Genomic DNA, 20,807 nt, shown 5'->3' with positions numbered 1-20,807 from the left:
AACTCGTACAGCTCATCGTTCCATCGTCTGCGGTATTCGCCGTTGCCAATGTTCTGAGGACCATAAATCTTGCGCAAAATTTTCCTCTCGAAAACTCCTAGTGTCGTCTCATCTGATGTTGACATCGTCCAAGCTTCTGCACCGTAAAGCAGGACGGGAATGATAAGCGACTTGTAGAGCTTGATTTTGGTTCGTCGAGAGAGGACTTTACTGTTCAATTGCCTACTCAGTCCAAAGTAGCACCTGTTGGCAAGAGTTATTCTGCGCTGGATTTCGAGGCTGACATTGTTCGTGTTGTTGATGCTGGTTCCCAGGTATACGAAATTATCTACGACTTCGAAGTTATGACTGTCAACAGTGACGTGGGAGCCAAGACGCGAATGCGCCGACTGTTTGTTTGATGACAGGAGATATTTCGTCTTGTCCTCATTCACCTCCAGACCCATTTGCTTCGCCTCCTTATCCATGCGGGAAAAAGCAGAACAAACGGCGCGGTTGTTGCTTCCGATGATATCAATATCATCGGCGTACGCCAGGAGCTGTACACTCTTGTAGAAGATTGTACCTTCTCGGTTTAGCTCTGCAGCTCTTATAATTTTTTCCAGCATCAGGTTAAAGAAGTCGCACGATAGTGAGTCACCTTGTCTGAAACCTCGTTTGGTATCGAACGGCTCGGAGAGGTCCTTCCCAATCATGACGGAGCTTTTGGTGTTGCTCAACGTCAATTTACACATCCGTATTAGTTTTGCGGGGATACCAAATTCAGACATCGCGGCGTAAAGGCAACTCCTTTTCGTGCTGTCGAAAGCAGCTTTAAAATCGACAAAAAGGTGGTGTGTGTCGATCCTCTTTTCTCGGGTCTTTTCCAAGATTTGGCGCATGGTGAATATCTGGTCAGTTGTCGATTTTCCAGGTCTAAAGCCACACTGATAAGGTCCAATCAGTTTGTTGACGGTGGGCTTTAGTCTTTCACACAATACGCTCGATAGAACCTTGTATGCGATATTTAGGAGGCTGATCCCACGGTAATTGGCGCAGATTGTGGGATCTCCCTTTTTATGGATTGGGCAGAGCACACTGAGATTCCAATCGTCAGGCATGCTTTCTTCCGACCATATTCTGCAAAGAAGCTGATGCATGCACCTTATCAGTTCTTCGCCGCCGTATTTGAATAGTTCTGCCGGTAATCTATCGGCCCCCGCTGCTTTGTTGTTCTTCAAGCGGGTAATTGCTATTCGAATTTCTTCATGGTCGGGTAATGGAACATCTGTTCCATCGTCATCGATTGGGGGATCGGGTTCGCCATCTCCTGGTGTTGTACTCTCACTGCCATTCAGCAGGTCGGAGAAGTGTTCCCTCCATAATCCCAGTATGCCCTGGACATCAGTTACCAGATTACCACCTTGGTCTCTACATGAGGATGCTCCGGTCTTGAAACCTTCGTTAAGTCGCTTCATTTTTTCATAAAATTTTCGAGCATTCCCTCTGTCTGCCAGCTTCTCAAGCTCTTCGTACTCACGCATTTCGGCCTCTTTCTTTTTTTGTCTGCAAATGCGTCTCGCTTCCCTCTTCAGCTCTCTGTATCTATCCCATCCCGCACGTGTTGTGGTCGTTTGCAATGTTGCGAGCTTGTTTTTTGTCGTTGCCGAAAACCAATTGTTTCGGCTGCAGCGGTACGCAGTGAGTTTGAGATGCCGTTCCACAGTTCCCTTATACCGAGATGCTGATGAGTGCTCTCAGAGAGCAGGAGTGCAAGTCGAGTAGAGTATTTCGTGGCTGTCTGTTGCGATTGCAGCTTTTCGACGTCGAACCTTCCTTGTGTTTGTTGACGGGCATTCTTTGCTGCACAGAGGCGGGTGCGTATCTTCGCTGCGACCAGATAATGGTCCGAGTCTATATTTGGTCCTCGGAGCGTACGCACATCTAAAGAAGGATATTTAGATTGTATCCATATTTTGGATTTTTTAGTAAATATATCGTACAATTAATACTATTGTTTTAAATAGATGTTTTTCGAAATACGAAGACTATCTTCGAAAATCGAAGAACACACTTGTTTATTTATGACGCAATTTATGAACCAAAAGTTTGTTTGGTTCAATACCCAACCGAGAGTGTAGAGTGTTATTATTTTAAAACATCTGAGAAACAACTTACTGGTAATTTTGGTATACACATTATTCATAGGCACTGAGGTCGCCATGTTCGATTTTATAATTCGATTTCGAAAAATTTTAGATGAGCGAGCACAGATTGAATCAGATCGAATTTAAAATTGTGTTATAAAATATATAAAATAGACGTGGTAGTGAACCGATTTCAATATTGGTTGAAATAGGTGGTGTAATTTCTGAGATACGATTTTCAACATAAAAATAGGAGGTGACACGCCCATCGTGCAATTTTAATATAAATTTGAGTATAGGGTTTGCGTATAGAGAAGCTGCCTATACCATCTTTACTGTTAAATTTAGTGCTTCTGGGGTTTTTGGCTAATGAGTTAACGCACTTTACGTAATTTTCAAATTAACATATGTATGTATGGGGGGCGCGGCTTTAAATTTTATAGTTTAATTTGAGGCTTTGTCATAGCACTTTATAGTTTTACACTTAACGACATGTGTGGCAATGGTCTTCAAGACCAACCCTCTAAAGAACACATATGTACGAATATCGGATTTCTACTTGTCTCGTCATACCAATTGTTTTAGTTTCAGTACTTATGTATATATAGTGTGTGAGACGAATATATAATATAGATATAATTATGTTTTGCCTCTAATATAATGAAATTGAATAAATTACTTTAGCTTTAAAAGCCCAAAGTTTACCAAACAAACAATATAAGCGAAGCCTGATGGTGCACGTGTCGTATGAGTAACTAATTGCGCAAACATAGGAAAATGCATAAACATGAGCCAGCGACAAACACATGTTATGCAAAATAAGAACCAAAGCAAAGAACACATACACACACATTTATGTTTATATGCGCATATATTTATATAACGGAGTGCATGTGGCAATTCGTAGGTGCGCAAGCAACTGCAAATGTTTCAATGCTTGTGACACATTCTAAAAGCAAGCACCCGAAAATATCAATGTGTGTATTACACATGCACGTGTATCTGAATGTTGACGCACAGTTATGCATTCTAAGAATTTTTATTGGGCAATTTGCAACAGTGGCTGTTAGCAGCAAGTCACTGACTCTGGCAACTGATGTCTGCCGCTTGGCAACTCAGCAGCGATGCAGCTCACAGCACCACGGCAATACTTTGCCGAAACCCGTGACAGTTGCCATAAACGTGTGTAAACTTTTTCCATGCTGCCTAAAGCCAAGGCAGCAAAGTTGCAAGCGTTTCGTATTGTTGTTGTCATCAGCATGTGCAAAGTAATAAAAGTGTTGTTAAAACATTAGGAAAACAAGAACAGCACCAAAAAAACAAAAAAAAAAAAAATACTACCAAATAGCATGGCACAAACGCTTGCGGGCTTCCAGAGCTTCTGGTTGAAGGTGCTTTGCATAGCACGAGTATTATTCCATGATTCCGCAACTAACTGTTTGTATGTGTGTATTTATGTACGGAAGTAAACAGATTTGAAACAGATTAAGGCATATAAAAGACAATTAGGAAATATAGCAGCACCATAGTCACATAACTAAGGGCAAACGTGTGCGACTAATCAGTGGCTGTGAGCGAATGAGTAGTTAGTGAGTGAGTGAGCGGTGTTGTTGTGGATTGTGTGCAATTTTAATATATTAAGTGGCAGCACAGCAGGCATTTTATTGTATATTATGTAGTCAATTGCTTTTATAGGCGCAAAGTGCCGTCTAAAAGGTCACCAAGCGGCGTTTGTTTGCTCATGAGTGTGCGTGTGAGCGACTTTATGTGTGCTTGTGGTGAACGTAGCAAGCATATGAATGACCGCAAGCGTTATTTAATTGAGTCATATACGAGTCACTTTCATTTATTTATTTGCGAAAGTATGTGATAATATTCAGCTAAAAATATTTGCAATTTCAAGTGATACTCAAAGAAGCTACAATTCCAAGTGAGTGAACAAATCAATATGTACTTTAAACTTATATGGACATTTACGCAAACATATTAATTTATTCAATGTCTGCCTTTTTCAATCAAAATGTTTGTAATTTGCTGATGAGGAAATCACTTGCTGAAAATTAAAAAAACTTGATTATAGTATATCACTTATATCAGTAGTAACAAGACATAGTTTCGTCAGAATATGACTCGAGTGTGAAAAAAATATCTCACTATTCCGATTTCACAAAGGATGAACTGGTTTAGTCAATTAATGTTTACAAGTTTCTTAATAGTAGCTGATTTATTTACCTATAATCGGCTAAATAGTCCTCGAATTGCCTTTGTTGTATGAGAAAGATTGTTAACACTCTCAACTGACAAAAAATAACAGTTTTGTTTTTGTGTTGTTTTTCAGTTCACATTTCGAGGTATAGTTGTTAAATCGACTCACAAGCCTTAAGGCGAATTATAGTCTAATGCCAATAATATAAACTCGAAAAAAATGGACTAACGTGGCATTACAGAGGCAATAATACAAGAAAACATCGCGAAAGTTCGTGAAATTTTGTTGGGTGATCATAAAATAAAATAGAAACTGTCAGTTATCATCATATGCAACGCAAAGGTACTCGATTAACAAGCAACAAGTCCATGCGGAATAAAAACGAGTTCTTCACCGCTTTATGACAAGTCATGAAACTCACATTATACTATGTTCGGAACGAAATTGAAAACATGTTTTCATAGAATAAAATGGGGGTTCGTTCGAAAACTAGTGTCCATGAAAGATTTGTCAAACGAAATCACAGTTTTCGCTGAAACCTTCTTGAAAACTTACATTCCGCTCATTATAATCGATGTCTGGTCTAGTTTAGTCGATATAATTGGAAGATATATTTTGCCATTCCCAAATTGTCAGTTAATATTTGTTTACATTAAAAAAAAAGAATGGAGAAAAAAGAAATTCGTGGGGTGAGAGAGAGGAAGCGCTCCTAATTGAATTGTGGAAAAATAAGTGAAGAGAAGAAGAAAGCTTTTATAGTAAGAGACATTAGTTTTTTAGTTTAGTGCACTATTTTTATTTACATATATTTTTTTAAAAAGGTCCTACATACTCCGAACCAACGCAAATTTCGGTGGAAACGGTTGCGACACCTTCATTTGTTGCTGAATCTCCATTGCCATCACCGGTTTGCGTACTTTCGCATTTAAAGATCATGATGTCGCCAACCGAGCCTTCATCATTAACCATGTCATCAACTGAGCCGAGTGAATATGTAAATATAAAAAGAAATAATTTTCAGAGCTTAATGTTAAAAAAATTGGAAAAAAATTGAAAAACAGCTTGGTAGAGGAAATCAGTCATTTAAGAAATCGAAGGCTGTTTGTATTTCAAACAATTTTGATTCATTCAAATATTCCTGGTAGAGCAATTATTCGAATAGTATTAATCGGTTAATATTCATATGAATTGTTGCAAACCGGTTATTCGAATAATCGGTTTTCAGGTTATTCGAATAATTTTAGAGTCCTAACATATACAATATGTAAGTATAGAACTCCGTGCCTATTAGCATAAGTATACTAAGAGTATATCACCAAATAGGTATGTGACTTCCTATTTGACCAACGTACATACAAATTCTCAAGTATTAAACATACCCCCGAAATTTGATAGAAAGGAAAAATATAAGGCCGAAAATTTTCACATTTTGTACCAATAAGTGAAAAAAATCTCTTCAGCCCAATTTTAATTGAAAACTTTTTGGCAAAGCGCTGCAGCGATATTCAAATCGATTCAAGTATTCAGCAAATGAAAATTGCGTAATAAATTTCACTTTCAAGTTGTTGCAAGTCCAAGTAACGAAAGAGGTGGGCACACAAAATACTAGAAAGCAAGTCTAAAAATATGCAGGCATTACACACAGACATACACGCGTGCTCATTTCATATGCATGCACTTAACCTTTTTAGTGTGCAACTATTTCTTACTTTTACTTACTTTATGCAATTGACTAACTTTCGTGCCAACGGAACGAACTTTGTGACCAGTGGGACGGAGGAATGTGACACAGACTCCGACAGGACGACATTCAGAGTGCGATCTCGCATATGCCTGCATAACTCTACACCTTCACATATTACCACACAATCAGGTACTTCCAAGCTATGCTGTGCTGTGCCATGTTATGTGCAGTATTTATTTGAAATCGTTGCCTTTCACTTTGTTGCAAATCTTCAAATGGGGTCGCAAAGTTTCAATCACTTGAATTGACTGTTTTTGTATTAGCGAATGCAGGCAATTCACTATCCATATATAGTATATACATATATGTAGGAGTATGTAGGCAGATTTGTATAAATGTACGCCTCATGAAGACATACCAACTTGTTGCTTTTGAATCCACCGAACCTTTGAACGGATGCATGCCTAGTTTAATCTCTCAACCAAATGACCCATTTACATATGTTAGTAAGAGAGCTGCTTTAAACTTACCAATGTATCCATAAAGGGGGTGGGGGGGGTTATGGGATAAAATTTTTTAAAAAATCATTTTTTTTATTTGTTACATCGAATGTACAACTATTGAAGAATGTTGTCTCAAAATTTCAGCTCATTCGGAGAAAGATGGAAGTCACCACCGGCCCAAGTGCTCACGAATATGTGAAAAGATTTGACGAATTATTTACTAGTAATCTATAGCCCCGTTAAAATTTTAAAGAGAGCAAAGTCATGCATGCAATAGAAAGTTGATATTTGTGCAAAGGTCTTCATTTACATTTTGAGTCCAGCACGTTAATGAATTTTGAGCAAAAAGTGGTTTGTTTAATAAGCATTTTATTTTATAAATGGTTTAATTTAATGCAATTTGTGAGCTTGTTTTGGAATTTACACATTTTTTTGATTGAAAATGACTCTCCCAACCGAGTTAAGAACAAAAGAAAAGACTCAGATTCCGACAATGTCTGAATGTGGCGTAAAAGTTGCTAAATACGCACAACAGAGGGGTATCCATATCTTACTAATTTTACCAATATCGAAAGAAATTTCGAAATGAAAGTAATGGTTAATTTAATTAATATACGTCAAACCTTTATTTTGCACAAATAGATACTTTCTGAAATTCGACAATTCTGTATATATGTACATATATTTACATATATATTCTGATATTTTCATTGGTTCTTGATTTATACATTGTAAAGTGAACGAAGCTGTTCTAATTTCTTTGGATACGTTTTATATTTACAATGAGAAAACTCTACAAAGTAGGTTCATCACGTACCAAATGTTATAAAAACTGCAAAGATAATATTTTGTCAAAATAAGCGTGAGTTTTTGTGATTTATACCCAATGACCGCTCTCGGGAGGTCTGTTGACGAAAAATAGCCTCAATTGTCTAAATCTTGATGAAATAGTGTCTACGTCTTATTCCAATGTTATCACTAATTTCGAACCAAAAAATCATTAATTTCGACAAGTTTCAGATCTTGCAGCAGCTAGCAGCTCTAGGCGAAATAATTAGCTTAAAAACAATTAAATGATTTTGGAAAGAAGATAACATTATTCGGTTATTTCATAATATTCATTCGTTCTACAAATCTTTCACAGCTTTTCGCGTACAATTCATTTATTTTTTAAGCGCCATCCGTGCTTACAGCTCCCGAATGAGTAAAATCTTTCGCAAAGCAGTAGTCACTACTCTAAATTAATACTTTTTTACAGCATTCACTTTCACTACTCACTTTCACTAAAGTTGTTGACTTTATTATGTTAAGTGCACACACTCACTTGCTTCAATTTTATGTTGCGGTATTTTATTCAATTCATTTTTTTTCGCTCCTCACTCTAATGTGGAACGTGCCACTTTTGCTTCACGAGCTACGTGTGGTGTGCGCTGCCAATGATGTGGTTGCTTGCCCGAGTTGAATGCAACATTTTGATACCCCTCAGCAAAGCGGAAAAAATGCTGGCAGCAGGAATGAGGGGAAGTGGGGTAACGCAAGGAGCGAAAAGTAGAGCATACGCAAGCATCATAAGTAATTGTAAAAGCATTTACAAGTATTCATCATTGTGTGCGTTTTGTTGTACAAACTCATGTCCGTCGCTATGTGTGCGTGTGTGTGTGTGAAAGTATGCGTGTATATATACGAGTATGTATGAATGTGTTCGCGCGGTGTTGAAGTTAAAGTGCAACGCATTCTGCTTGACCGCACTTAATGGTATTAAAACGCACTCAAAGACGTGCCGCAGAATGACCAGGAAGCAGATGAGGAGTGGGCGTATGCATTACACAATGAATATATATATAAGTATATAGAGGTAAGGGTTTCTATATACATATATAGGTATATATACATACATATCTACTTATATTTTTTGTTGAATGTATATAAGTTTGTCTTATAGTTTCATTTATTGAGCGATTCACAGATATACATACATATTTATGTACAAGTAACTCCTTGTATTTAAATAACTGGCACGACTATAAGAATGTAGAGTCATACGAAGGTGCGCTTGGATGTAATTGCACTCAGTGAATCCTTACATGCTACTAAAAGGGTTGCCACTTATTTCATTTATTATTTCAAAAACACGAGTCATTGAAGTTCCACTTTTTTTACAAACCCATATTTCCCTTTTTTCAGATATTACGAGTTCCCACAATCACTGCCCAACGAAGTGGAAAAGCTGATTCCGAAGCCCTGCCTAGTAGCACCATTTTGTGTTAAAATATCAATATGGACTTTAGGTTGGTCTCACTGCGTAATATCAGCTTTTATGATCGGGATGTTCTGTTGTAGTTCTTAAGAAAAATTATTTTATGTCATTTTTGGAGCCAGTGAAAGAATGTTTTCAAGATCTAAATCTTTACAAAAAAGGTCAAGAAGTAGGTTTGTAGGATTTTAAATACTGATTTGTATACTTGTTGTTTCAAGCATATAGCTCCAATATTTATCAAGTTGGTAACGTTGGCTCCATTTTCTTAAGCGGAACTCTCTTAATTTTGATTCAGTTCTGCGATGTGTCTTATATACTTTAATTCGAGACTTTTTAATGAATTTTTTAATTTGAAAATGTAACGGGAATATTTTATTGAATTGTTGTCCATATTTCATCAAATTACATTAGTCCTCAGCCATTTCAAAAATACCGGTATAATACTGACTTTTGACCTAGGGTGATCTCGTCTAACCGTGTTTTACTCACTAGTCGTTTTCGATTGACGCTCAGAGCGCGAATGTTCTCAGTACTTCTCTGTTCTCTTCTAAACTTTTACTTTATCACTAAATATCATGTAGTATAACTAATACTCCAGCTAATAATGTAAATCTTTAAAGGCGTCCAAGAGGATAAAGTACCATACTTATACTAAGGAGTCGGCATAAAATTAAGGATCGATGTTATACAAGCAAGCCATAACAATCCTCAATGCATTAAGGATATACTGTACCTCACCCTGTACATACCCAAAAGCAGTTTATACATCTCCGAAAGCTTGAAGTTCGAAAACATTGTGATTAACCCTCGTATCGAAATGCCACTGACCTTCCGCAATTATGCAGAACGCACGCGTTGCACGTGCTGCCCAAACAGCACTACAGCAGCAAGTAATCACACACATATTTATGGATAATTCACTTTCTGCTATTCACGGCAGTAGCTCAATGCCTTGCGGCGTGACAATTTATTATGTTCAATAAAAAGGAAAATGTAAAAATTTGTTGATTGATATGTTATATAATATTCGAATGTTGCAAAGTGTGACACGCGACGAGAAGAAAAAAAGCCAACTCAACTTTACAGCGTTGTCAGCAATTTGCAAAGCCGTGTGACACGCACACACACACGCACATGCGTGCGCAAATGAAATAATTGCAGCTGCTAGGTGAGTGTAGAAAACGGTCGCAGTAAAACCCTGGGCAATGCGTTACTGATTTAATGGCACGGCAATATTTTTTCAAAAACGTATACACTACATTCGAACACACATACATATCCACATACATATATGTGTGTGTGCTTGTATGCTTCTGAAAGCGAAAATCGTTGTGCAGCTCACTTTGCTCGAGGGCAAAAGGCATTTGTAATAAATGAAGCAATCTGTGGATATGCCTGAATGACTCAATCGCATGAATGATGAGTGAGCGATTTGCGCTTTCGCTTTACAACAGCAAAAAGAAATTATAATTTTTGCCGAAAAGGAAAATGTAATATTGGAAATTTTCGACAAAAAAATATCGGGTTTCACGGAAAAGTTGACTATCAGCGGAAAATTTAATTCTATTTTTTTAGCGTCTCGCACACATTTTTTACAAATACATATACATATTTTTATTTAGCCACATATGTCCGTATTGGGTTCATTACTACACAAAGCGACCGTCCGAAATCATAGGATTTCCTTAACCAATTTTGTAAATACATACATGCAGGCGGTTGTATCGAAAATGGGAAGGGAGTGATTAAATTTGTGAAATATGTTCAGTAAGCCCTTACAAAGTGGTTGGAAGATAGAGCTCCTGCACCGTCAGAGCTTGTTTTCCTCCTTATTTTTGTTTCTTTGTGGTACTTATCCTTACTAAAATTATGATTTACGAGGAAAAATGACACTCATCTTATTGGGATATAGAAATTCCAAGTACATTTGATATAAAAAGATTCGTTCAGTGCACACGTGACCCAAGATTTTACTATTTCGGACTTTTTTATCTGTTCCAATAAAACTTAAGACCCTTAAAAAGCTCCATGTAAATAAGTTTCCTCTTTGCTGGTAAACTGGAATACTTAATGCTGCATCAATGTAACGATACGAGTATACCATTCACTTTGTGGAACTGCCTTCACCTATTACCTTGGCGCCTTGATAAATCTCAATATTTTTGAATTTTAATAATTTTTATTTATTTTGGGGCACATTTCTGTATACTTGCATCACAATTATCACCATATAACCAGTTTTAGGCGAACAAAACATATTTTGAGCATCTTAACCATGACCCGCATAGTTTTCACAGTTTCAGCAGATTGGACAAAAAGCCTAGAGAAGTCCTAACCGAATCTATAAAGATATCCCCGGAATAAATCGTGAATAGAAAGAAATTGTGTCAGAAATAATCAGTGTGCTCAAGACTGCTTTCTAATCATCTACAATATACCCGTGGCTCATCTGCTCTTATTTGAGCTATTTCTCCGCTTCTGTCAATTATAAATAGACCGGTGTCTGTCTTAGGTCCATTGATGGCCAACAGGAATTAAGGCAGATGGAATAAAATATATATCCACTCTACCCATAACTTATAAGAGTTTGGGTAGAGTGGATATTTGATGCTTTTCCTATAGATATTATATATGAACACTATTACAGCGTTATATGTTATGACTCCAAGATATCAAAAATAAAATAGTCATGGATTCCACTCTAACTATAAACTCTAAAACTTCCATACTACAAAATATCTGCTTGGCAAACTAATCTTTTAGAATTTTTACAGATATATAGACTATATTATCGATATCTGAGAATGATTTTGTCACTATGATCATTGCATTATCATTATTATTATCATTACCAAATTGTAATACATACAGTTTAAGGATTTATGCATGTAAACCAGTTGGTTGTATTTTATTACATCACCCACAATGCATTTGTTGCCAAAGCCTGAGCTGAGCGCTGTGAACGCATTGAAGTGTGACTATTTTCGCTCACATTTTTCATTACCGACGATTAACTTACGCGACAGCCGAGCATTTATTGGACACATATTTTAAGGCGTCGACACCAGTAATTTATTACGCGCACTAAAAACGAATTGTACGATGTTGCACACCGCAGTTATGCGTTCTGCGGTAATGACAAAGAACTCCAGATGGAAAAGAAAAGAAAGTGCAAAAAAATGAATTGTAATATAAAAAACAGGAAGAAAAGAAAAGCAGCTGCCGCTGAGTGGAATGATAGTCAAATTGTGTATATTTGTGAAATATTGGCGCCATTTTTAATACGTTTCGCACTACATCGCGCACACACACACAGGCACTTGCTTGACTCTGAACCACACACTTAGCCAAAGTTACGTGACGCTGCTCAATTGTTGTTGTTGTTGTAATATATTTGTAATACACGCCATTGCTTCTAAATAGAAATATATTCCCATATTTATGCACTCTACTGTTACTAAGTGTGTTGGTGTGTGTGAGTAGCGCTGCTCTAACGTTTTGCTTTACGCCTCGACGCACGATGAATGCCATCATAAAGTCGTTAATGTTGCGCAATGTGTTGGCAACGTATCGAAGTTATTTATGTTGCACGCTACTGATGTGTTTACAGCCAGCCATGTGTAGTTGTTGTTGTTGCTACTATTGTTATTATTGTTGTTGTACGTATCGAATGCTACAGCTGCTTCAACTGTTCACATACCCTTTGGACTGCCAACTCGCCTCGGTCTGTTGACATATTTTTAGCTTTTGTTGTTGCTAATGTTGTTATTTTCACTGTTACTTGTGAAATGTGCAGCAAAATTTAAATAAAGTCATAACGATTTATCATAAACTCAATGGTGTGTGTGTGTGTTCGACATATTTATGTATTACTTGTGGGTGTAACAGGGTGTTTGTGTGCGTGTGTTCCCAGTGCTGCTGGCATAGCAAATTGGCTAGTCTATTACTTCTCGTTTAGCTTACTTGTGATTCTGTCTCTCCTTGGTTAACTTCAGCAGCTACGGTACATTTCACTTAGACGGCATGCACGAAAAATTGCTTAATTCATTTCGAATTTGCTCAAAGGCATACTAACTTTTACTCGGTAAAATCGGGAAGTTGAATATAAACTGATTTTTATTTGACTTTGAAACTTTAATTTGCTTAGATTTGTGTAAGGTATTTGGAGTTTATTGGCGTATATTTCTGGAGGGGTAACATGGACGGTTCTTTTGCAAATTGTTATGTGTAAGAGGAAATGTAGGGGTGATAAGAACAAGTACGGAAAGGCTAAGTTCGGGTGCAATTCTTGAAAAACCTATAATTAGGTACATTGGAACCTATAATTAGGTATTATGACCCGATTTTAACAATATTTGGTACAGAGACACACTATTATAAGAAAAAGTTTCCCTCAGAATTACATCAAAATATCTGAGAGATTTACCAATATATTCGGTGGAAAATTACCCTTAGGAACTGAGTTCTTCACGTCCGATATCAGGGGCCTTGAAAAGTCATGGTTCGATTTTGACAATGTTTCTACAATTGATGTCACAGCTCAAATATAGTATTTGTATAAATTTTAATTCCGACGACTGCCACGCCCACAAAATGGCGAAAACCGAAAACCTTCTTCTTCTTCTTAACTGGCGTAGAAACCGCTTACGCGGTTATAGCCGAGTCCACAACAGTGCGCCACGCATCTCTCCTTTTGGCGGTTTGGCGCCAATTGGTAATACCAAGTGAAGCCAGGTCCTTCTCCACCTGGTCCTTCCATCGGAGTGGAGGCTTCGGCTTCCACCAGCGAGTAAAGCATCGAACACTTTCAGAGCTGGGGCACTTTCGTCCATGCGAACAACATGACCTAGCCAGCGTAGCCGCTGTCTTTTTATTCGCTGGACTATGTCTATGTCGTCGAACAACACATACAGCTCATCATTCCATCTTCTGCGGTATTCGCCGTTGCCAATATTTAAGGGACCGTAAATCTTCCGCAAAACCTTTCTCTCGAAAACTCCTAGTGCCGTCTCATCGGATGTTGACACCGTCCACGCTTCTGCACCATAAAGTAGGACGGGAATGATGAGGGACTTGTAGAGTTTAGTTTTTGTTCGTCGAGAGAGGACTTTACTTTTCAATTGCCTACTCAGTCCATAGTAGCACCTGTTGGCAAGAGTGATTCTGCGTTGGATTTCAAGGCTGACATTATTATCGGTGTTAATGTTGGTTCCTAGGTATACGAAATTATCTACAACTTCAAAGTTATGACTGTCAACAGTGACGTGGGAGCCAAGACGCGAATGCGCTGACTGTTTGTTTGATGACAGGAGATATTTCGTCTTGTCCTCGTTCACCACCAGACCCATTCGCTTCGCTTCCTTATCCAGGCGGGAAAAAGCAGAACTAACGGCGCGGGTGTTGTTTCCGATGATATCAATATCATCGGCGAACGCCAGGAGCTGTACACTCTTGTAGAAGATTGTACCATCTCTATTTAGCTCTGCAGCTCTTATAATTTTCTCCAGCATCAAGTTAAAGAAGTCGCACGATAGCGAGTCACCTTGTCTGAAACCTCGTTTGGTATCGAACGGCTCGGAGAGGTCCTTCCCGATCCTGACGGAGCTTTTGGTGTTGCTCAACGTCAACTTACACAGCCGTATTAGTTTTGCGGGGATACCAAATTCAGACATCGCGGCATAAAGGCAGCTCCTTTTCGTGCTGTCGAAAGCAGCTTTAAAGTCGACAAATAGATGATGTGTGTCGATCCTTTTTTCACGGGTCTTCTCCAAGATTTGGCGCATGGTGAATATCTGGTCAGTTGTTGATTTTCCAGGTCTAAAGCCACACTGATAAGGTCCAATCAGTTTGTTGACGGTGGGCTTTAGTCTTTCACACAGTACGCTCGATAGAACCTTATAAGCGATGTTAAGGAGGCTTATCCCACGATAGTTGGCGCAGATTGTGGGGTCTCCCTTTTTGTGGATTGGGCAGAGTACACTGAGATTCCAATCGTCGGGCATGCTTTCTTCCGACCATATTTCGCAAAGAAGCTGATGCATGCACCTTATCAGCTCTTCGCCGCCGTATTTGAATAGCTCGGCCGGCAATCCATCGGCCCCCGCCGCCTTGTTGTTCTTCAAGCGGGTAATTGCTATTCTAATTTCTTCACGGTCGGGCAATGGAACATCTGTTCCATCGTCGTCGATTGGGGAATCGGGTTCGCCGAAAATACCGAAAACCGAAAACCTATGCACCTAAAATTTGGAACATAGGATCGCATTAGGGAGGGGCAGCTTTGGATGTTATTTTTTTTAAGTGGGCGTGACCCCGCTCCCAAATATTATATATTTGTATTTGTGCAAACCAAAAAAAACTGTATAAGCCAAACTTTCTGCAGTCGTTTCTTTTAGCCATTTCCTTATTCAGTCCAAACATGAAAGATATCGGAAAATAACCACGCCCACCTCCCATACAAAGGTTATGTTGCAAATGACTAAAAGTAAGTTAGCTTACTAACGAAAAACGTCAGAAACACTAAATTTTAAATGATAAATGGCAGAAGGAAGATGCACAGAGATTTTTTAACAAAATGGAAAATCGGCGTGGCGTCGCCAACTTATGGGTCAAAAACCATATCTCAAGAACTACTCAACCGGTTTCAATGAAATTCGGTATATAACACTTTCTTGACACCCTGATGACACGGGTGAAATATGGGCGAATTCGGTTCACAACCACGCCTACTTTCCATATAACTCAATTTTGAATTCTTCGGATTCGTTCACTTTATAATATATACATTAGGAACCAATGAAGATATGCAAATACAACTTTACACAAATACTGTATTTGAGCTGTGACATCACTTGTGGAAATATTGTCAAAATCGAACCATGACTTTTCAAGGCCCCTGATATCGAACGTGAAGAACTCAGTTCCTAAGGGTAATTTTCCACCGAAAATATTGGTAAATCTCTCAGATATTTTGATGTAATTCATTCCGTCTAAACTTTTTTTCTTAGAACAGTTTGTCTATGTACCAAAGTGGTTAAAATTGGGTAACAGCTTCCCCCAGATCTCATATACTTAATTATTTGTAATAAAATTAAGTGAGGGTATAGTCTTCGATATATTGTATCTTGGTAGTGAAAATGAATGAAATCGGTTAGGAATTACCTCAGTCCTCATATACTATTTATGATGATTTTAGTTATTGTATTGATCTTTATGCAGAATATATGGGTCGAATTGTGTTATCTTTATAAAATTACATCAATAAATTGCGAGAGTATAAAATGTTCGGTTACACCCTAACTTAGCCCTTCCTTACTTGTTAATTATAAGATTCCAAAATAAAGAAATATAACAAGTTATTGTTTAATGAAGGAGCTATAAAATCTTCTGAGTATATTTATATTTTATGTTGTCATTTTGTGGTATGCATGATAGATTATCTTAATGATGTGGAATGATTGAAATCAAACAATTAGCGGCAAGGGTAAACATTTATTAAATTTGACCTTGAATAACTTATAAGAAAAATAGTTTAATAAAATATTTAATCCTTTAATAATAGTAGTTATGCTGAAACGGATTTTTAATTTATTTTTAGAGATTTAGATGATATAGTTTGTTTAGCTCGGATTCACAATCTTTTAACACAATTTTAGGGGGCGATTATATATTCATAATACTCGAATATTGGTTTGAGGAAATAATTTCCGAATTCAGATTTGATATCAAAGGTAGATCTATCTAAAGGTGATACTCCTTACACTCTATATATAAGTAAATCTGTTAGTGAATTTCTACTAACGACTGTAATCGCTGGAAGTAAGCTTCAAAGCTGTCGCATATATTTTCATTCGAAATGGTACAGTTAGTGCTGAACAACGCGCGAAAAACAATTTTGAAGTGTTTTTCGGTACCGGTTTGCGCTGAAACATTGGATTTATTCTAATTTAAATTAAATCAAAATACTTTTTTTAAGTATAATTAAAAAAATGTTTAATATTTTTTTTTTACTTCGGATTCTTTTCAAAATTGGATTCAAGATTTCAGCAAACTATGCAATAAAATTTAATTTCAAATTAAAGTGGAAAGCTTATTAGATAAGCTGAGGTCAAATGTCAAGTTTATAATAAAATGTTGTATTCCCTGTATTTATTAAAAAAAACTCAATCTAAGTATTTGTTGAATCAATACATTGTATACAAATATAAACAAATATTATTGATTGCCTTTAGCTACACATGTATGCCATCAAGTTCAATAAAACCACTTTACTTTTAATTAAGTACCCACAACTCGGTTATTCTTAAGAGAAACAGCTATGATATCGGCGGTGAATAACTGTATATGATACTAATGTACTTATATTAATTATAAGTGGAAACCTCTGCTCTAAGCTGTTGTCACCGAAAATCCACTCAATTCTCCACTAAAGTAACCATAACAACACTGAGCCAATGATGTTGGCTGCGGTCGGTACGAAGAATACTCGCCCGAGATGGAAATATCAGCGAGCGCATATATATATAAATATATATATATATATATATATATATATATTTATATATATAAAGATACTCTTAAACATATGGTAGAAATAAGAGGGTGTTTGTACATGATTGGCAGTTGTGGAGACCTGCTAATTTTAAAGCACCAAACTACATATGCAGCTCAGGCCAGCGAACAAGTGAAAGCTGCAGGCTATTTGTACCAAAGCATATACATATGTATACCCCATACACGGGTATGTATGGCTCACTCGTGGCCTGTATTTAAAAACTTATTTATACGCTTCATGCTGCTTTATTAAAATCGCCTCGACGCCTCCATTCGTCACCCGACTCCGACCGCATCGGACAAATCAGTCTGCTTGTAGCCCTGCCAGGCAACATGACAAACTCCTGACAACCATTGAGATTTCACAGTTCAAAGCACTGTTTTTCATTATTCGCCTTTACTGGCTGCCATTGCCGTACACTTTAGTTGGCAATATGGCAATATTGGTGCTACACTTCCGACAACTTTTTTGCATTTATTTCCTCGTTTTCGCCTGTTTTTGTTTTGGACGTCTGTCTGCTTCACAGTTCAACTGTTTCGCTTGTACAACTCGTGATGTGATTTCATTGTCGTTTTTGCTTTTTTTTGCTTCATATGGGAAGTTTCATTCTCTTACAATGTGCTTTTCATTTCTTGTCTTTTCACTGAGTTCTTTGCGAGTGTTTTTGCGTTTTATTCGTTCCTCTTTTGGACAGAGAAGGCGGTGAAGGCAGTGAAGGAACTGCTGGCAGCTTTGGTGAGAGGGTTAAGTAAGTGATTTCAATTAAAATTGTTGAACCTTAACTACAGTGAATGGCTTCCCGGACTTGTATAAATAAAAATATGGGTTTGTGAACATGCATTGGTGGCTTTTTTGTGTTTTTGTTTTTGCTTTCGCTATATGGCTTGTGGAGGCATAGTAAGCAAATGAACGCTTTTCGGTTGCATAAATGTCTTACAGTGAGTTTATTCACGAGGAAATATATTGTACATATGTTGGTTGACTTTCGAATGTAGTACGTGTTGGTGACGTTGGACTTGTGGTTTGAACTAGGCGTATCAATTTAAAGTCCTGAAAGCCGGAACGCCCTTAATTGCAATACTAGAAAATAGATCTCAACCTATTTTGCAAGACTTTATCACATACTTGTCTTTAAATTTGAATGCAAAATACTTAATGACCGTATTCAACGTCCAGGAAATCAGTTCAGGGGACTTTTTTATATCATCTATTATATTACAGCCGGTTTAATAGACCATATTAGTCTATAGGCGGAATATATCTATAAGAAAACTTATATTTTTGGGATTGGCGAAGAAACATGTATATTAATTTTCATCAAAATATCTCATATTTTTATATTTTATCATTTATCTATTGTGAAAAATGCTGCGAGTTTATAACGAATTAATTAACAAATGCAAGGGTAAGGAAGAGTTAATTAAACTCCTTTATTGCCACTGAATTAAGATCTATGTACGATTTTCTTACACTAAATTTTATTCTTTATATCTTGCACTTTACTTGCTATCTTAACAAATGCTTTTTCGTGAGCAAGCAGCTGGTGAAAATTAAGAAAATATTTCAATTTGAGCCTGATAACTCATACACCATGGTGTCACATGCGCGGCAGCTTGCCTTGTGAGTTATTGCTTTTTGAGTACAGCGACATGAATTTAATAAGTCAGTTATAAATTTGAGCAAGTATATGAGGCTAAATATGTCAACATAAATACATATGTATTGCTAGCATTACACTGCAATATGCTGTCACTTTAAACGCTAGTACAATAATAAGTGTTATGAAGTTTTGCCTACCAATTATTCCATTTGCACATTATTTTCACCAAATCAACAAATGTTTATTTGCTGCGTGCATGTATGAATGTGTGCTCGTATGGGCCGTATTAGACACGCGCCACGCTTTTCTTCACGTCATGCAGGCAAGCAGCTTGCCTTGTTCTTTTTTTCCATCACGTCACTTGGTAATTTTCGTTTAGCTGGCTCAATATGGTCGTCATGACGCTTAATTAAGTCACTTTGATGCATGGCAAACATATGTCATAGTAATTTTGACTTTGACTTTCGTTCATTTGGGTACAGTGTGGCGTTTGATGTGTGATTTAGTAATGTCATTTAACTGTTTTTATTTGATATTTAGATAATTTAATTTTTCCGTTTAGGTATACATATATATATGTAGAAACATTTATTATATTTCTTGATTAATGCTATAACCATCATGTTGATATGATTTCTATTTTCAAACGGAGACATATTTTAGTTGAATTGAAGTCATATTAACGGGTGATTTTTTTGAGGTTAGGATTTTCATGCATTAGTATTTGACAGATCACGTGGGATTTCAGACATGGTGTCAAAGAGAAAGATGCTCAGTATGCTTTGACATTTCATCATGAATAGACTTACTAACGAGCAACGCTTGCAAATCATTGAATTTTATTACCAAAATCAGTGTTCGGTTCGAAATGTGTTTCGCGCTTTACGTCCGATTTATGGTCTACATAATCGACCAAGTGAGCAAACAATTAATGCGATTGTGACCAAGTTTCGCACTCAGTTTACTTTATTGGACATTAAACCAACCACACGAATGCGTACAGTGCGTACAGAAGAGAATATTGCGTCTGTTTCTGAGAGTGTGGCTGAAGACCGTGAAATGTCGATTCGTCGCCGTTCGCAGCAATTGGGTTTGTGTTATTCGACCACATGGAAGATTTTACGCAAAGATCTTGGTGTAAAACCGTATAAAATACAGCTCGTGCAAGAACTGAAGCCGAACGATCTGCCACAACGTCGAATTTTCAGTGAATGGGCCCTAGAAAAGTTGGCAGAAAATCCGCTTTTTTATCGACAAATTTTGTTCAGCGATGAGGCTCATTTCTGGTTGAATGGCTACGTAAATAAGCAAAATTGCCGCATTTGGGGTGAAGAGCAACCAGAAGCCGTTCAAGAACTGCCCATGCATCCCGAAAAATGCACTGTTTGGTGTGGTTTGTACGCTGGTGGAATCATTGGACCGTATTTTTTCAAAGATGCTGTTGGACGCAACGTTACGGTGAATGGCGATCGCTATCGTTCGATGCTAACAAACTTTTTGTTGCCAAAAATGGAAGAACTGAACTTGGTTGACATGTGGTTTCAACAAGATGGCGCTACATGCCACACAGCTCGCGATTCTATGGCCATTTTGAGGGAAAACTTCGGAGAACAATTCATCTCAAGAAATGGACCCGTAAGTTGGCCACCAAGATCATGCGATTTAACGCCTTTAGACTATTTTTTGTGGGGCTACGTCAAGTCTAAAGTCTACAGAAATAAGCCAGCAACTATTCCAGCTTTGGAAGACAACATTTCCGAAGAAATTCGGGCTATTCCGGCCGAAATGCTCGAAAAAGTTGCCCAAAATTGGACTTTCCGAATGGACCACCTAAGACGCAGCCGCGGTCAACATTTAAATGAAATTATCTTCAAAAAGTA

This window comes from Zeugodacus cucurbitae, chromosome 6, assembly GCF_028554725.1.
Source record: "Zeugodacus cucurbitae isolate PBARC_wt_2022May chromosome 6, idZeuCucr1.2, whole genome shotgun sequence".
NCBI lineage: Eukaryota > Metazoa > Arthropoda > Insecta > Diptera > Tephritidae > Zeugodacus > Zeugodacus cucurbitae.
The sequence above is the reverse complement of the archived record's forward strand: the minus strand, read 5'-3'. Positions refer to the sequence as shown.